This window comes from Triturus cristatus, chromosome 8 (genome assembly GCF_964204655.1).
Source record: "Triturus cristatus chromosome 8, aTriCri1.1, whole genome shotgun sequence".
Lineage (NCBI taxonomy): Eukaryota > Metazoa > Chordata > Amphibia > Caudata > Salamandridae > Triturus > Triturus cristatus.
Window position 1 is genome coordinate 606,674,626 of NC_140591.1, and position 18,425 is coordinate 606,693,050.

Here is an 18,425-nt window from a genome sequence, read left to right on the forward strand (position 1 = left end):
GCAACTCTGTTCTGAAGAGTCATAAGGCGATCCGACTGGAGCTCAGCAGTCAAGTTACTAAGGGCGCCGGCAGTCTCGACTATGGTGGACTCAACTACTCTTGTCAATTGCCGTATGTTCTTGCTGTTAACCATAGGTCCCCAAAACGGCAGAAAACCCTTCGAGAAATCTCCCAATTCTTGTCCTGCGGTATCTTCCTTTCTGAAGACACCTCTAACGACTCTCATCTTGTGGTAACCTGCTGCAGCTGTAAATGTAGGGGGTAACAAGAACGAGACAAAACATGTGCCCGAGAAATCAGGGGGCAACCATGTATACGCTCTGTCATGGCAAATGAAGTAGGTACCCTTAGCTGCTAGAAACGGTGGGGAAGTCTGGGATGCAAAAACATATGTCTCAATGCAAACACTCTTCCCTAACTGAGCTCTAGGATTCTTGCCATTACCTTGCAGACAGTAATGACCCTGATGAGGTACTATCCAAATCGGAGAGGATCTCTTCGCTCGCTGGTTCCCACTCAGACTAGCTCCATATCCAGTAACGTTCCATCCAATATGCGCTAGCGTCTCATCTCTCGGGATAGTCTCATAAGAACCTATTCCTCTAATCATGTCGACTATTCCCTTGACCAGAGCACTATTCTTCGGATTATCCTTCACAGAACGTAGGGGGTTGATTTCACGGGCATAAATGAACATTGTTCTGTATGCCCACACAGAACCATTGTAGCTAAATGGCAGGACCAGGTAAGGAATACCTTTATCGGTAGTATGGGGCATAAGGCCACACACCCAACAATTAGTTGTGTTCACTACTAGCTGGTGTTGGTGCAGAAGCTGAACAAAGGAATTATTAGCGAATTCCATTCTCCTAATGGACTCATGTTCGGGCAGAGGGTGAAAAGAATGCGAAGAAACAGTAGGAGGAGGCATGGGTTGTGTAGTGGGCATGAATGTTACTTGAATAGAGAATGTCACATATCCAATTAAAAACATCATTAAACTAAACAGTATAAACAGACATAATATTAAAAAACGTTTTCTACTCATTATTATACACATTTCGTTCTTGAAGCTCATTCTTTTAGTAGGTCTCTCCATCCCGAAAAACTCCATCCTCTAACCGTGCTGCTCGCGGCGGATGGGTGTTCCGTGCTAAGGAATGCGCCTGTCGGTCCAGGGAACGCCCTTAGTCCAACCAGAACCGTCGACCTAACGCCTTCGGCTTGCACTCCAAGGACTTGGCACCGCGACCCTACAGCTGAACCCGGATGGTGGTTCGAAAAACAAAAATCGAAATAGTTTCTCGGAGGGGAGCTAACCTTAAAAAAGTAGCAAAGAAGGAACTTAATTTGTTATTTGTCCCGCGACTTTTGGTCGCAAATTATAACGCTCTTTGCCAGGCAATGTCTGTTCTCGTAAAAGTAGCTCAGGTTTAACAGTGTTCAAACGGTTCGATGGAGGCACAGCTTCTTTAAGAAGATTATCGCTTTCTGGATCAGTGTTTGTTCCAATCAAACGGGTATCGCTGAAAGGCAGAAAACGAGGCACGGTCTCAGTCTCAGAATCAGGAAGTCGTTTTGGACCCACTGGTCGTACGGCAGAGGCAAAGGGGCCCTCTTACAATGTACGCCGTGAATCCAGTTCTTTTTACCGTGCACTCGTACCACAGAACGGGTAGACAATAACACTAGGTAAGGTCCTGTCCAGCGGGGCTGCTCGTTCTTGGTTCGCTGAAAATTCTTCACGAGCACCCATGCGCCAGGTTCAATGGCGTGCCCTGGATCTTCAGAAACCTGTGGCAAAGCATCATGAACCTGTTGATGCAGAACACGCAATTTAGCCGTCAATTCGTACAGGTAATCAAGCAATACAGGGTGTTCTATCTCACTAAATTTTGACGGCCGCGGCACTCCCCAAATATTTGCCGGGCGACCAAACACAACCTCATAAGGACTCAGACCCATTCGCGAATGCACAGTCATTCTTGTGGACAGAAGGGCTAACGGCAAAGCATTAGGCCATTGTAGACCAGAGCTCGCTTGAATTTTGGCCAATTTCAATTTTAACATACCATTGTAGCACTCAACTAGACCAGCTGACTGGGGATGATTGGCAGCGTGGAACTTCTGCCGGATTCCTAACCCATCACACACTCTCTTCATCACTTGACCCACAAATTCGCTCCCATTGTCACTCCAGACCATTCTCGGCAACCCATACCTAGGGAAAAATTCCTTAATAAGGGCTTTAGCTGTGGACAAGGCAGTATTGTCCTTCAAAGGGTAGGCTTCCACCCATCTAGAAAAAGAGCAAACAACCACTAAGACATACTTCAGGTTGTTGCACCTCTCCTTGTGGATGAAATCTAGCTGCAAAGCCTCAAACGGATACGTGGGAGGAGCAAAATGACCAGCTGGAGTTGGAGTTCCCTTACCAGGATTGTACATCAAACAAACCATACAGTTCTTGACCAAATTCTCTGCACACTTAGGAATTCCAGCGTTTTGCCATACTGGGGCCAACGACTTACAAATCCCTTTCACACTGATATGGGCCGTTCCATGTGCCATCGTAACCACTGGAAGTACATACGCATCAGGCAACAACTATCGCTGATGTTCTGACAACTCAACACAACAACCATTCGAGTCCAATTTACCCTTGCTTTCTCTCCATTCATTCAACTCTTTCTCTGTAGCTTCAGCTTGGATGGATTTCACACTCTCAATCGTATCTTCACACATACTTCTATCTGGAATCCATCTCGCCGAACCCGCAACATACATTCGACTCATCACATCTCTCACAGTCTCTTTCGCGACTTCATCTGCAAAAGCATTACCACGACCAACATCATCCATGACTTTCTTATGCGCACTGCATTTCACGATCGCAACTTGCAACGGCAGAGTAAGAGATTCAAGAAGTTCATTCACCAATTGACCATGTTGGATCTTGGTCCCATGCGAAGTCAGAAACCCACGTTCTCTCCACAATCGTCCAAAGCTAAGAGCAACACTGAACGCATACTGGCTGTCAGTGTACACAGTCACTCTTTTCCCTTTCGACAACACAAACGCTCTTGTCAATGCAATCAACTCTGCCGCTTGTGCTGAATTATGTGGGATACGAGCAGCTTCAACAATCGTATGCAAAGTCGTAACCGCATATGCCGCAGTCGTATCACCATTCGGAAGCTTGAAGCACGAACCATCAACCCATAAAGTACCATCACATTCCGCAAGAGGAGTGTCCCTAAGGTCTATCCTCCCTTTTGTTTCTTCCTCAGTCCTAAGAAAACAATCATGCTGTTCGGTATCATCTGTCTCAGTTGAGATCGGCAACAACGTGGCTGGGTTCAACGTGTTGCATCTCTTTATATGTACATGACTTGCTAACAAGGTCAATTCGTAACCTGACAACCGAGCACTAGTTAAGTGCTGTGTCTTGGTACGGTTCAACAAGGTATCCACTGCATGTGGAACCATCACGATCAGTGTATTGTCCATCACCAAACCAGCAGACTGTCGGATTGAAACAGCCGCTGCCGCTGTAGCTCTCAAGCAACTCGGCAACGCTCTAGCTACCGGATCCAAAGTCGACGAAAAACAAGCACATGGACATTGCTTATCGCCAAATTGTTGAGTCAAAACTGACAATGCACATCCCTCTCTCTCGTGGACATACAATGTGAAAGGTTTACTGTAATCGGGAGTACCCAACCCAGGAGCCGAACACAGCGCATCACGCAATTCTGAAAAACTCTTCTGACATTCGTCAGTCCAAGGAATAGGATTCGGAGTATCCTTAACAGTAAGAGCTATCAAAGCTTTTGCATGCAACGAAAAACTAGGAATCCACTGTCTACAGTACGATGTAATACCTAGAAACGCACGCACTTCTCTCTGTGTCGTAGGCACACTCATTTTCGCAATCGCTTCAATTCTTTCTGGGGTCAATCTTCTTCCCTCCTTCGATAAGAGGTGACCTAAGTAGGTAACTTCTTTTCGGCAATACTGCAACTTCGAAAGAGAAACCTTATGATGGAAATCAGACAAGTGACGTAACAACGACAGAGTAGCCTCTCTACAAGTCTCTTCATTGTCAGCAGCGACTAATAGATCGTCAACATACTGAATAAGGGCGGCACCATCAGGTAAAACCAACAAATCAAGTTGCGTCTTCAAAGCTTGACTATAGATCGATGGACTCTCACAATAGCCTTGAGGAGCGCGTTTAAACTGGAAACTTCAGCCTCCTAAAGAGAAGCCAAAAATATCTCTACTCTCCGCGGCAATCGGGATGCTGAAGAAAGCATTCTTCAAATCAATCACCGAAAACAACGTGGCTGTAGCCGGAATCAAAGTCAGTAAAGCGGTAATATCAGGCACAACAGGGAATTGTGGAACAACGATCTTATTCACCTCGCGAAGATCGATCACAAACCTATATACAGGAGGTTGTGAAGAATCGGTTCTTTTCAGAACAGGCAAAACCGGACTATTGCAAACATTACCTCTCATTTCCTCAATCACACCTTTCTCAATTAGATCAGAGATGATCGCCAAAAGTGCTCTTTCACCATCACTTGAGATGCGATACTGTGGAATGCGTGGCAATCTAGCATTCGCCTTCAATGTCACAACATATGGCGGAATCTCCAAAAAACCCACATCATTAGGACCAGTAGCCCAAAGAGAATCAGGAAGAGAAGACAATTCAGCTGGAAGTTGGTCTTTAGACAAATACATCAGAGAGATCACTCTCTTTCCCAATGTAAGCTGCACTCCTGAAGGAGAACAATAAAGCGTTGCATACAATCTCTTCAACAAGTCCAATCCCAACAAGTTCTCACCACAACCTGTCGTCAGAATGAGGGGTGCTTCGAATTCACAAGGTCCGACAGAAAGAGACAAAGGACTAGAAATCGGATTTCTAACCGGGGCGCCAGAAAAACCTACTGAAACATTCGTTAAGCCAGACAAAGGTGCGCCAGGGAGTTTAGAGTGCATGATAGAACTCTTCGCAGCACCAGTATCCAACAGAAAAGGCTCTGACACACCTGATGCAATCACTTCAACATAAGGTCCACTCTGATCTACTAGAACTGAAACGACTCCCTCTCTTTGTCTGTGGCTGTCCTAACAATCATTACCTTCCTTATCCTCTCCTTCAACGTAATAATCGTCCGCATAATACTGAGCCGTCCTACCAGACGCGCCATTCTGTTGATCAAAACAATTCATCAAATTCTGCGGAGGCAAGGAACGCGCAATCTGAGACATACCACGTCCTCGACCTCGCGGAGCTTGTTGAACACCTCGACCTCTCATACCAGAAACACCATTCGTGCACTGTAATAAAATCGGGCAACTATTCTTGAAGTGACCCTCTTCTTTGCAATACGCACACTGATTAGGACCTACAGGAAAACGCTGTTAAGAAGACTCGAACCTTTGCGAGTTTCTCTGATATTGTTGGGGTTGCTGATAATCACGCTGGGTGTTGCGTGGCGGGTATGCTTGCTGCAAAAGAACCTTAGTCTTCAATTCTTTAGTCTTTTTATCCGCTTTCTCTATCTCATCCTTATTTCTATTCTCATAGTACTGGGCAGTAGCCAATATCTGTGCTGACGAAGAAACAGCCCAGGCACTTTCAGAATCCTTCAACCTATTGCACAATTCGGGAAGCAAATTATGCACAAACTTGTCAATGAACAACCTTTGACCACCTTCTGTACTCATGTCTTGACCACTGTGGTCTGCAAATGCCTCTTCAAATCGAGTGAAAAAGTCGGACACAGTTTCGTCTTTCTTCTGCTTGCATGCAGACAACTTGTCCCAATTGACACGCATAGCAGGCATCAAAGTCTTCATATAATCAATAATTCTACCAGGGAGATCAGCAATCACATTCTCGGGTTTAGCACCACCTATTTGTCTTTCATCCGCAGTTCTAAGGTTATTCCATGTATCACCTAATTCCTGCGCATGATCCGTATGACGAATCTTACTCCATATAGGCTGTGGAACAACATTCCCAAATAACATATCTATATCAGCCAAATTCATAATACATGAACCCGCAGTTTGAGATAGCTCCTTATAAAACCCTGCAGGATTTTTACGTGGATCAGGCAGAGTCTGCTTTAGAGCTAGGACTTCGGCACGCTTCCATGGAACATGTACCCAAACGCGCTGGAAATGTGCCAGAACAGGTGGATTAGCATTCGCATCACCAGGTCTCCAAACGGGAGGAACCTCACGCATCGGGTATTGACGCGCCTTTCTCCTAACTGAAGAATCAGGCTCAAATAATGACCTAGAAGGAAACTCACTCCTGAACGACAACAATGTCGCGACTGCTCTTTCAACATCAAGACCCACTATAGTTCCTTTCGCAAACTCGGACCGCACACGGAACAACTCAGGCGGAGTCTGCCCTACCTTGCTATCTTCCCACTGTTCACGAAGGAAAGAACACATCACATCAAATTATGTATCTCTGTTTCGGTGCTTCCCATTGATGGAAAACATCCATAACACCCTCAAGATCATAGTGCGAAGGAAAGGTAACCCATTTACGCGCCAAGTGATCCAACACTGTCCGTTCATCAGGACCAGGCAATTGACTACGCAATTGCTTACGCTCTACAACAGGAGACATACCCAATGAACCCATTAGAGGAGAAAAAAGACTAGCAACCGCATCAGTCATCCTCCGTCGAGCAGAAGGAGAAGGTGACAAAAGAACAGGAGACAAAGCAGAATGAGAAGGAACCGAAGTCGGAACAGTGACAGAGGGAACAGACAACACAGGTATAGGAGTAGCAGACGAAGGAGGTAGCAAAGACGGCGGCCCTTGAGAAGGCTGCGCCGAGGCAGTGGTAGCCAGTAGAGGGAGAGCTGGCTCTTGAGGAACCACTGGGGGAAAAACAACCGGGGGTTGCGCAACTACGAGTGGCGGAGGTGCGGTAGCACTCTGAGCATAAGGGGGTGGCGAACTTAATAGATGCGACATTAAAGGATCTTTTGCAAGATCTTTCTTTTCTTCTTGCTGTTGAGGCGGCAAAGCTGGATAACATTTGTCTACCGCTAATTGACGTTGCCTAAACATCTGTTTGCTTTCTTGCTCTTCCTCATTATCCTTAAACTGTATAGCAGCCTGCACCATCGACATACCTCGTGCACGCTTATTTCGTTTCGCTAACTTAATTTCCTTCTCTTTGGCTTCTTTTCGCCAAAGGCGGAAAGAGTCAAACATTGCCGGCCGGGCTTTCTTTTTGAAGAGTCTGACTTCTAAATTATCTAAAATTTCCGTGTCGTAACTACCATATTGGGGCCACTTTAGGACACCATCCTTCCTAGTATACCTAATCCATACATCATTATACGTGATGGGGCCCACGCCGTGTTTTAAATAGAGCTCATAGGTCGGAGTTCCAATCGGAGGCACCCGACACGAGTCCTCCAATCGGGAATCCCTTTTACAATCATAACAAAATATCTTTCCAAGTCTGCTAAGACCAGGCATCTTCGCTCACTAGTCTAGCTTCAAACTTCAAGGGAATATCAAAACGATAGCCTCGTGAATACACAAGTCCCTCGGCTTTGGGGCCTGCAGGTACCAAATCAAAGCGATCCCGAAGGATACCAAAACAAACTAAGGACTGGGAGATGCTCCACTCATACTTAACTGAAATATCGATGACGTCGCCAGAAGACCCGTCTATCGTCTCGCTTTACAAGTCATCAAAGGCTCCAAGACAGGGCGACAGTCAGGGCAGCAGTCCTTCGTAGCCGTCGGAATGCGGGGAACTTCGCAGCAAAGACTTTCGGACCACAACGACATACAGGGGTCGATGAAGTGGTAGGCCTCCCTCCAGAATTTTCACACGAAGCTCCTCACGATCTTCAGGCTTGGACCGGTACCGCTGAAGTCGCCCCAGAGTTGGGCGCCAACTGAAGAACCGGGATTTAAACCCAGCGGCGCAGGGGACACGCCCGAAGTCTTCGGGTCCACTTGTCTTAGAGTACAGAGACACGGGATTCTTCTGTTGACTTCAAAGATCAATTTTATTAGCTGCAGCCAGTAACAGAGGTCCTAGAAGTACAACACGGTGTATGTTCTCAGGAGACTGCTCAACATAATAGAGCGGAGCATCGTATTTTATGCCAAAAACCACGTTCCTGGCTAGCATCAATTACTCACAAATTTGACCAATCAGAGGATGATATTTACAGAGGCATCACATAACGACAAACCCACTTTCAGTTATCCAACCCATCGCCAATGACAAGGCAAAAATCCAGCATTCTTGCTCGAACAGGCCGGACGGGCCCATCATAAAAGACCTCAACCCAAATCAATAATTAGGCCATAAGGCCATAAAAGAAGGAGCAGAAACAGAGGAGAAGCAAGATAGAGGCGTGTGTGCGTGTGCCATAGAATCAATAATGTCCTGCTCTTTGATCTCTATCTGACCAGCTGCTTAACAAGGTACTGGCTCAACAAGTTTAGCCTCGGGCAACAGGGTCAGTTGACTCAGGTCAAACAGGAGTCAACACGAACTCAAGCTAAGGTGTACGCGTCCTTAGAGGCTCGCTTGGCCACAGTCATCCTGTAGTCATTAGCCTATGTGAGGGCAACCACAAAATGGCGGTTATGCACAAAATGAAACCCAAGGGTGCAGACTAGATCGTCAAATACACAGTAAATCCATCGGTGTAGCATGACGAAAACGCTTACGCATACCGCAATTGTCAGTCGCGGTTCGCTGATACCAAAATCATCACGATACGACAACCTTCATTGAATGGGTTCGGAATTCACGGAACCACACTTCACTTTACGTTATTTCACATTTATCTGTACTAATTCTCATGTTCTATTTACATTTCCTCCTCAGTCTTGGAACACTATTTTACCTCAGCCTGTGAAGCTGAAGTTTTTCAGTTGTATTCGCTTTCCACCATAGTTGCACCCTTTACCATTTTTTTTCATATTATTAAAGCTCAATGGTGTGTGTATTTGAGAAGTGCCTGGATTTTCCTAAACCTGAAGCCTTTTGTATTTATTGAGTCACATGATGTCTGTAGAAAGCTAGCTCTGTATTTACTATAGCAAAGTAAGGTATAGTGTGCACAGGGTCCAGTGGATCCCCAAAGGTAAGCAGAGGCTAATGTAGATAATACCTTACTCTCTATTTGTGGTAGTGTGGGCGAGCAGTAAGGCTTTATCAGAGGGTAGTGTTAAGCATTTATTGCACACACTCAGGCAAGAAATGATTTCACTCACTCAAAGATTGAACTCTGACCAATTTGTTTTGTTTAAAAATATTATTTAGTTGTATTTTATTTCTAGAACCAAGCCAGCCTGGTACAGGTAAGGGCAATAGTACTTTGCAAGAATAATGCCGTTAAATACAGTTTGAATGCAATTGGATTGGTTACAGGTAAGCCACTTGTTTATAAAACAGTTGGATTACTTTTCAGTTACTATTGAAATTACTTTGTGAGTTACATTTCAGATTACTTTTCAAGTTACTTTTTGCACTCAGGGTGATATGCCTAGATATCACACTGGGACATTTCCTAGATAAAAGGTAAGTAAGTCAGTTTTGGTAAATATACAGTTTCTTAAGGTTTCATACAATTTTCCAACTACACACCAAACATTTTTCACAGAAAAGCAGTCAATGCAATCCTATGGGAGGAAATTAAGTTATCAGTTTAACAGTCAGTAATTAGTTTTGAGTTCTCCCAGGGTCAAGGATGCACTCTCAAATCACTATCAGCATCACTGGGGCGGACGGGTGCAGAGTGCTGAGGCCCAATATTATCCAATGGTGTATAGGGGCCTCCAGTTGGTGGCTGTTCACGAGAAGGCCACAAGGTTGTGGGAGCAAAGCTCCAGGAATAAGCTCAGGGCGAAAGGGGCTTCAATTGAGCACTCAAGGTGCATGCACAGCGGCATTAGGGCGGCCGGGTGTAGGGTGCTGTTTTGGCGTTGGGTGCCCCGTGACTTTCAATAGGGATTTTCTGTTTTGTACAAACACAACAGGCTTGGGTACGAAAATCTTCTGGAGGCAACCACTGGTTGGAGAGGTAAGTTGGGATATTGTGGGATGACAGGACACTGTTGGTGGTGCCACCGAAGGCCGTGGGGCATCGGATGCAGGGGTGTTTTTCGGCTATGGATTCTTTTTACCAGCTCCGGTCGCGGTTGGGTAAATCCTCCAGAAAGGGGCTGCAGCCGTCGTTGGGAGACTCGAGGCAGGTTAGGGATTACCAGATCCCAGGTCAGGGTCACCGGGGAGACCTCCTCGTGGTATTCGGCCTCTCGAACTCAGGCCGTGAGCGTCGGGTCCAGATTGATGCAGACTTGCAGATTTGGCCAGAGTCTGTTGGTGGGCAAATCCAGTGCTCACGGGAGGCAAAGTCTGGTTGGAGAAGGCATGGAGGGTCCTCTGGGTTCTGGGGCACTGCTGGCTACAGGACACACTGGGTTTTCGCTGGAGCAGATCAAGGTCGGGACAGGGATAGATCTGGGGCCAAGTCAGTTGGTGTCCTCCTTTTCTTCCTTCAGCACAGCTGTTCGGTCCTTCTTCTTCTTGTTTCTTCTTGTCTGAGGAGGCAAGTTTTAGGGTTGCCCCTAAATACTAAATATAGGGGTGTTTCAGGTAGGTAAAGGTTGTGACAAATGGGTCCCTTCCTTGGGGTGTGTACTACCTCTATTTTGCCCCCCTCAAGTGGTAGGGGTGCATTAGCCTCACTCTGGTTGGCTTAGTCCCCCCATCTTCAAGATGGTGGGGACTGAGAGTTGTGCTTTACCTCGTCTCTCCCACCTGAGGGGTGGGGTTGGCAAACTCTCCTCTCCTCCTATCTTAGTTTTTTTCTGATTCTCACTCCCAAAGTAGGAGTTAGAACCGGTTGGCGGCCAGTTGCTGGGAGCAGCAAATGGATGGGGCAGCACACAAAGGCGGCATGCCTTTGAAGCTACCCCTTCGTGGACCCTGCCAGTCCTGGGTGAGGAGGTTTGGCATCTCGACCCAGGATGTGCTTTGTTTCAGAACGGCAGGCTCTTGGCCCATGGGACTAGAAACATGTCTGGTGGTGGCAGCTGACAAGCAACCACTCTGTCAGGACACTAGAGTCAGGTTGTTTTTCAGGGGGCATCTCTAAGATGCCCTCTAGTGCATTTTTCATTAAATCCCATGCTGGCATCAGTGTGGGTAAAATTTGCTGAGAAGTTTGATATCAAACTTCCCAGTTTTCAGTAAAGCCATTATAGTGCTGTTGATTTTGTAATAACTAACTCCCAGGCGATATACTCTTTATGGCTTTACTTCAATTACAATGCCCAAGAATGGACATAGGCACTGTAGGGGTACAGGGCCCATGCCACTGTACCTTCACCAATGGTATAGTGCACCCTGCAAGAGGGGTGACTTACTTATACCAGCGTGACAATGCGACTGTTCACTTTGTTCTGCACCAAAACACTCAGCCTGCAGCAGCAGTGTGTGTGTGTAAAGGTACAGGGCCTCTAAGGCTGGCACAATAAGTGCTGCAGCCCCTGGAGGCCTTCCCTGGCACATGGCCCTTAGTACCTATGGTACTTTTTACAAGGGACTTACATGTGGCCAGAGAGTTGCCAATTTGGGTGTGCAACAGTACAGATTTAGGGAAAGAAAATAGGCCCTGGGTACCTGGTTGGCAGGAACCCAGGGCACACTCAGTGAAAGTGCATCAACATTAGGCAAAAAGTGGGGGGCAACCATGCAAAACGGGGCACTTCCCTACAATTTCCATCCATAAATTATTTCAAACATCACTCAAAAATAATTGCCTTTTCTAGAGGAAAAAATGAATGTGTGAAGTCTTTATTTATTTAGCATTTTTCATGTAGTGTTTTGTGTAGCCCCGCAGTATCTTCAAAGACCATTTGAGGGAAAAGGGGGCCTAGGAGCCTAGAAGCTGGTTTCTCAGTAGCCAGGAGGTTACTGTAATGACCATAAAGTACTGGAGTTTGTAAGCAAAGCCAACTCACATTCCAAAATCCTATTTCAAGAGGCAAGACTTTAAGTCCCTCTACAGTCTACAAAAATTGATTTTAGAATGAAGGTGTAAGAGGAGTTAGTTTGACAGGGAGAACTTTGGGCATTAAATATTCTGCCTACAAAACCTTTGTATGCCACCGGTTAACTCAAAAATATTTTGTGCAATCAATATTAGACATGACACAGGAATGGACAAATGGCTCCCTGAACAGAGAAATTAGCTGATCTGCATATATACAAATCATCTGAATTTGAATATATTAAGTGTCATGTTCTAAACCCCCACGATGTGTATATTCATCATTCAATTCTCTTTCTTTTAAATCTTTAAGCTCACAGGAAGTTACATCTTGATCTCCTAGTTTTTGTTGCAGTAACGAAGGACTCCTTTCAATGACTGGTTTGATAACCAGAACATACATAGGATGTTTGAAACAATTGTGTACATTGTGGCACTTTCTTAAAAGTTTCATGTCATGTATAATTTGTGGCAGGACTTAGGCTACTAAAAATCATGTTGGACGGTATTATGCTGATGAATTTGGTGGGTTCAACCACCATGTTAACAAGTAGAGGGGTGTTCGTGAGCTGGTCCCTTCCCGTCCGGTCGCAATAGTTGAGATTGTGACATAGGGACCAATCTGAATAAATAGTCTTGGAGGTCACGGCCCAGGACAGTGAAAAACGTAGCACCTCGTTTTGGAGTCATTCAGTAATTGTGAACTATATGTCCATCTTACAACTACAGTACAGTGGAAAACTGTCCCAGTGTAAACAATTTAAACATAATAACAGTGATGTATTCAAGAAAATTCGGTTCAATGTTATTTATTCACATTGAACAGTTCTAAGTGCTGGTCAATCAGCATATAATTCTAAACACTTTACACAAGTGCCCCGCAGCAGTGGGAGAAAGGAAAGGGAAGGAAAAAGTGCATTATGTGAGGGTTGTAAAGGTGTAAGAGAAAAATGGTGACATCGTCATGATCACAAAATTAATTGCAGTGGAAGTGGCTTGTTTTAGCCGCAGATTATCGTGATCTTTTTTAACATTGCCATGATAAAATACACAATATCACAGTTACACATTACTGTTAATAGTGGCTGACATAGAGCAGCAACACAGTCGATGTTTCAGCCCCCAATAGACTGTAGGCTATTATGTTCCTTTACAGCGGGGTCTTTCTCAGGACTAGGACAAAAGAGCACCATGAGCCACCCTTGACTGGGGGTGGTAGAGTTGGGATGGGACCCATAGGATCACCTGGACAGAGAGCGGAGGGTTGGCACTATAGATTATTTAGAAGCTGCAAACAATGCTTCAACATAAATCAATTAGCATGGACCAAAGGGTTCACGTACTCTGTTGTAGTATTCTCAGATCTGCCTCATCAGTCCGTCTCCGTGTCTTACAACTACAGGCTGCGTTACACTAGGTGTGCATGCAACAGACGGGTGATTACATTTTTTTATCTAGAATATATCTTCTTTTGATTTTATGAAATACAGCGGCCCTCTCTGCCAGTTTTTTTTCTGGTGGTTTGATTTGATTTGATTTGAATCATTATTTGTAGAGCGCGCGAATGCCGGGGCGTCTTGGCGCTAACTGTGGACGTAAATGTAGGCCCCTGAGCGTGTGTTTTAATTTTTGTCAAATAGCCAGGTTTTTAATTCCTTCCTGAATCGCATCCGATTCAGTTGGCAGCGGAGAATGTATAGCATCTGGTTCCAGAGTTTTGCCGCACAAAAAGATAGTGTGTGGCCCCCCCATCTTACCTTACGTGTTTTTGGGACACAGACAAGTCCTTCCGTGGATGATCTAAGAGTTCTGGCAGGGAGGTACCTTGTAAAGAGTTTCCTCACCTCCCCAGAAATATCTCCATGGAGGGCCTTGTGTACTAGACAAAGAGCTTTAAAATGAGCCCTTTGAGGGATCGGAAGCCAATGTAGTGTTCTAATGGCCTCTGAGGTGGGGCGACCCTTAGGGATGTTCATAAGCAATCTAGCCGCCGCATTCTGAAGTGACTGAAGCTTCCTCTCCTGTGCTTTATCAATTCCCACAAAAAGAGCGTTGCAATAGTCTAGTTTAGATAAGAACAGTGCAACTACAACTGTCTTTTGAAGCTCAGGAGCTATAAATGGGAATATTTTCCTCAAAGTTTTTAGGAGGAAAAAGCAAGAGGAGGTTAATTGGTTGATATGGACGGATAGATTGAGCTGCTTATCTAGGGTCACCCCAAGGTTTTTAGCCTTAGCAACGGGAGTGGGACAAACTCCCGCCTCCGTGGGCCACCAACTAGTGTTCCATACTGATGGTCCTTTACCGAATTCAAGGACCTCGGTTTTATCAGTATTTATTTTCAAAAAGTTTGAACTCATCCAGCGCATAATGTCCGTCAAACTGGCATGGAAGCCGATAGCTACTGTGTCTGGGGATTCAGCAACTGAGACAGTAAGCTGCGAATCATCGGCATACATGATCAGTGAAAACCCATGTTTCCTGACCAAGTTGGCCAGTGGGGCAACATATATATATTAAAAAAGGTTGGGGATAGGGCAGACCCCTGCGGAACACCACATGGGAGTAGAAACGTTCCAGACTGTGTGTTCTCCCAATGTATATTTTGTTGTCAGGCATCTAGAAACGAGGAAAGTAGATTTAGTGCAGTATCCTCCACCCCTGTCTCTTTCAGCCGTTGCACCAGCACCGTATGGTTTACGGTGTCGAATGCCGCCGAAAGGTCTAATAAGACCAGGATTGCTCTGCCGCCTCCATCCACTATCCTTCGAATCTCCTCAGTTGCCAGCACCAACGCTGTTTCTGTCGAATGACATGGCCTAAAGCCATGCTGTGTACGATCTAACAGAGAGTTATCCTCTAGATAATGAATTAGCTCCCTATATATGGCTTTTTCCAGGATTTTTGCTGGTAACGATAGTCGGGAGATTGGCCGATAGTTTTTAGGTTCAAGTGGATCCGAAGTCTTTTTTTTTAGAATTGGCCTTGTGCAGGCCTTTTTCCATGCCTCTGGGTATTTGCCTGTTTCAAGGACTTGATTTAAAAGGGGGGTAAGATATATGCTGATGACCTTGGAGGCCAAATGAAAGATTGCTGGAGGGCATGGGTCATTTGGGGAACCGGATTTGGTGGATATCAGGAGGTCATTGACCTCCTCAACGTTAAGTGTCATAAAGCAGCCCAGTCTACCCTTTGTTGCCCAGACATTGATGTTTAAAGGGTTACTATCAGGCATAGTCTCCACTGAGTTTAAAAGACCGTCATATATCACTTGTACTTTATTTTGGAAAAAGTTGGCCATTACGTTACAAAAGGCTTGGTCAGGTATAAATTTAACTGAGTGTTGAGGGGTGACAAGTGTGTGTATAGTTTTAAACAGTTCTTTTGAGGAATGTGTTGCCTCGCTTATTTTGGCGGTAAAATAAGCCCTTTTAGCTTTGACAATGGCCTGCTTGTTTTCCTCCAAACATTGATTGTATAGTGACTTATGCTCTATACTATAGTCTGTTCTCCAGACTCGTTCTGTCCATCTGCATTTCATTTTTATTATTTTTACCTCTGGACTGTACCATAGTGCTGTTGCCGTTGCTCTTTTAATAGTTTAATTAATTTCGGGGGCAATGTTGTCTACGGCTGTTCGGATCCAGTTGTCAAATCGACTGGCTGCTATATCATTATCATTACTTAATATGAATGGGTCCGAGCTTAATGCCTGTTCCAGATCGGCCTTTTTTACCTTGTTCCATTGCCGAACCTGCAGGTTCAGAGCGGAAGGGGGCTGGGACAGTGTAAGATTTTTGTTTGTCCCCTCAAAGACAATCGCTCTATGATCAGTCCAAGGCAAAGGTAATGTTTTAGTTATTTTTATACCTGATTGGTTTGTAAAAATCCCATCCAAAGTATTACCAGCTGAATGTGTGGGTTCCAGTACAATTTGGCATAATCCATATGCTGCCAGATTATCCACCAATCTTACTATATCTGAGTTGGTCTCTGATTCAAGATGATAATTAAAGTCCCCCATAATATTGAGGTACTCTGAATACAGACTTGACTCCAGGAAATTTAAGATGGCCTGTGAGAACACCATCCTGGGTCCCGGCAGCCTATAGACAAGTAGCCCTTTAAATGTGAAGGAATCATTAAGTTTAAATGAAAACATTAATGTCTCGGATGGAAGCATGGTTACGACCTCATGGCGCAGTCTTAAATTGTCCCTGTATATTATAGCTACACCACCACCACCACCTCCACCTTCTGTCCTATCGTGTTGTACCATTGCATAGCCGGGGGGGAGGGCCATATTCCAGTCTGGGTCTGAGCTGGCATCCGTCCATGTCTCAGTTAGGAAAGTGATGTCCGGATTTTCTATTTGGAGTAGACATTCCAATTGGTATTTATGTTTCACGAGTGATCGTGTATTCAGTAATATGCATGACAAAGTTTGAGTTGACTTCATACTTATCTCGACCTTCCTCAGACCATTCTGATAATAACATCACCCATGCACTTATTGTGATTCCAACATATGTGCTGTCTCCTGATTACATTTTTTTGTTTGTATTAATGCACCCCACATTGCAAGAAAAATCACGTCATTTACATTCACATATGCAACTACACATGTCTAGAGCGGAGTACAAAATGGACATCTTCCAAGCTGCAGCTCTATTTTAGAAACTTTAAAGATATATCGGGCTTTGGCATACATAGTCACACCCGAAATTTCAACAAATTTGGTTGCATATTGTTGGAAAGTAGATTATTGGTGGGGGAAAATGTTGGTCTGCCACTGGCAATAAGGCCACTAACACATGATAGGACTCAGCGTAGGTCTTAGAAAATTATTCCTATGCTCAAGCCTTGGTTGCTTGGCTGCGAGCAGGCAGGCTTTACTTCAAAGACAGGTATATGAAGCATTTAAAAACACAATTTCAGTAAATAATTAGGACACCACACATAATAAAAATCCAACACCAATTTATAAAAATAGGAAACACTTTTATCTTTAAAATGACACCAAAACGACAAAAATCCAATGTAGGGAACCGGAGATATGAATTTTCAAAGATTTAGCATTATATAGCACTTAGAAACATATGGCACCTTATTGGGATATCTGGTCGCAAAAGACCGGCTCGAAATCAAAGTTTCAGCCCGACCGCGATGGAGCCCTGAGCGGCTACCACTCGCAGTAGGTCCCGGTCACAGTTTTTACCTTAGGACTTAGAAACTTTTCTGGAGCTTTTCCTCCCGGGGTCCCTTGAAGCTCTCAGCCAGTCCGGATTCAGTGAGGGTTCGCCTTGCGATGAGCTCCCAGTCAAACTTACGGAAGTCCAACCTCCGGAGCGTTTCAGCGGGGCAAACCCAGGATCCAGGCCAGCGCGGTTGAAGGCAGGCGGATTGGCTTTCGCGGTTGCTCCTGGTCACCTTTTCTTCGTTCGGACTTAAAAACTTTCACTGAGCTTTTTCTCTTGGGGTCCCTCGATGCTCTTCACCAGGCTGGATTCGGTAAGGGTTCACCGGCCTTGGATTTCTTCCACTCCCGGTCAAACTCTGGAAGTGGAACCTACGGAGCTTTTAGCGGGACGAACCTGGATGGCTTGGACGGCTTGCAGTTGAAGGCAGGTGGCTTGGCTGGCCAGGTTGAGTCGGTCCCTCTATGGAGCTTTTTTTCAAAGTTGCTCCAAAGTTCTCCAAACTTCTTCCTGAAGTTCCTAAAGGGGTCCCAAAGTGTCTCAAACTCACTCCAAGGGTCTGGAAGCTCCAAGATGGTCCTTGAAAGTTGAGGAATTCAGTTCCCACAATCCACTGGTACAAAACCCTTACAAATCCACGGGTGGTTCTCCAAGGTGCATATTTAGGTGGTGATGTTCCAGATAAGCTCTTTTAACCTGTAGCTTTCAGGGAGTCCACTCTTTTTCAGCAAGATAATCCACAGGGCTGTAGTTTCAGGTGATGCAGTCTTCGGAGGTCAAGCCTTAGAAATCTTTGCACAGCATTCTTCTCAGCTTGGCAATGTCCTGCTTCAGTAAGTTTCCAGCAGCAGATCTGGAGGGCTCTGCCCCTCTCAGATACTTATTCCATGTTCTCTGGGTCAGGCAGGAGGTCACTCCTGACCAATGGGAGCAGGGTAACTCCTCAAAGATATGACAACATCCTGTAGAGTGTGGCATTACTTTGTTCCACAGTGCATCAAATCTTCCAAATCCATAATGGCTGATTTTCCAGCAAGGAGGTAAGAGCTGGCTAAACACACCCCTAGGATGGCTAATTTACTTAGACTCTGCCCCCTGCATCTGCTCATACCTTCCTTAATCCTACCATCTGCCTAAGGTGGAAA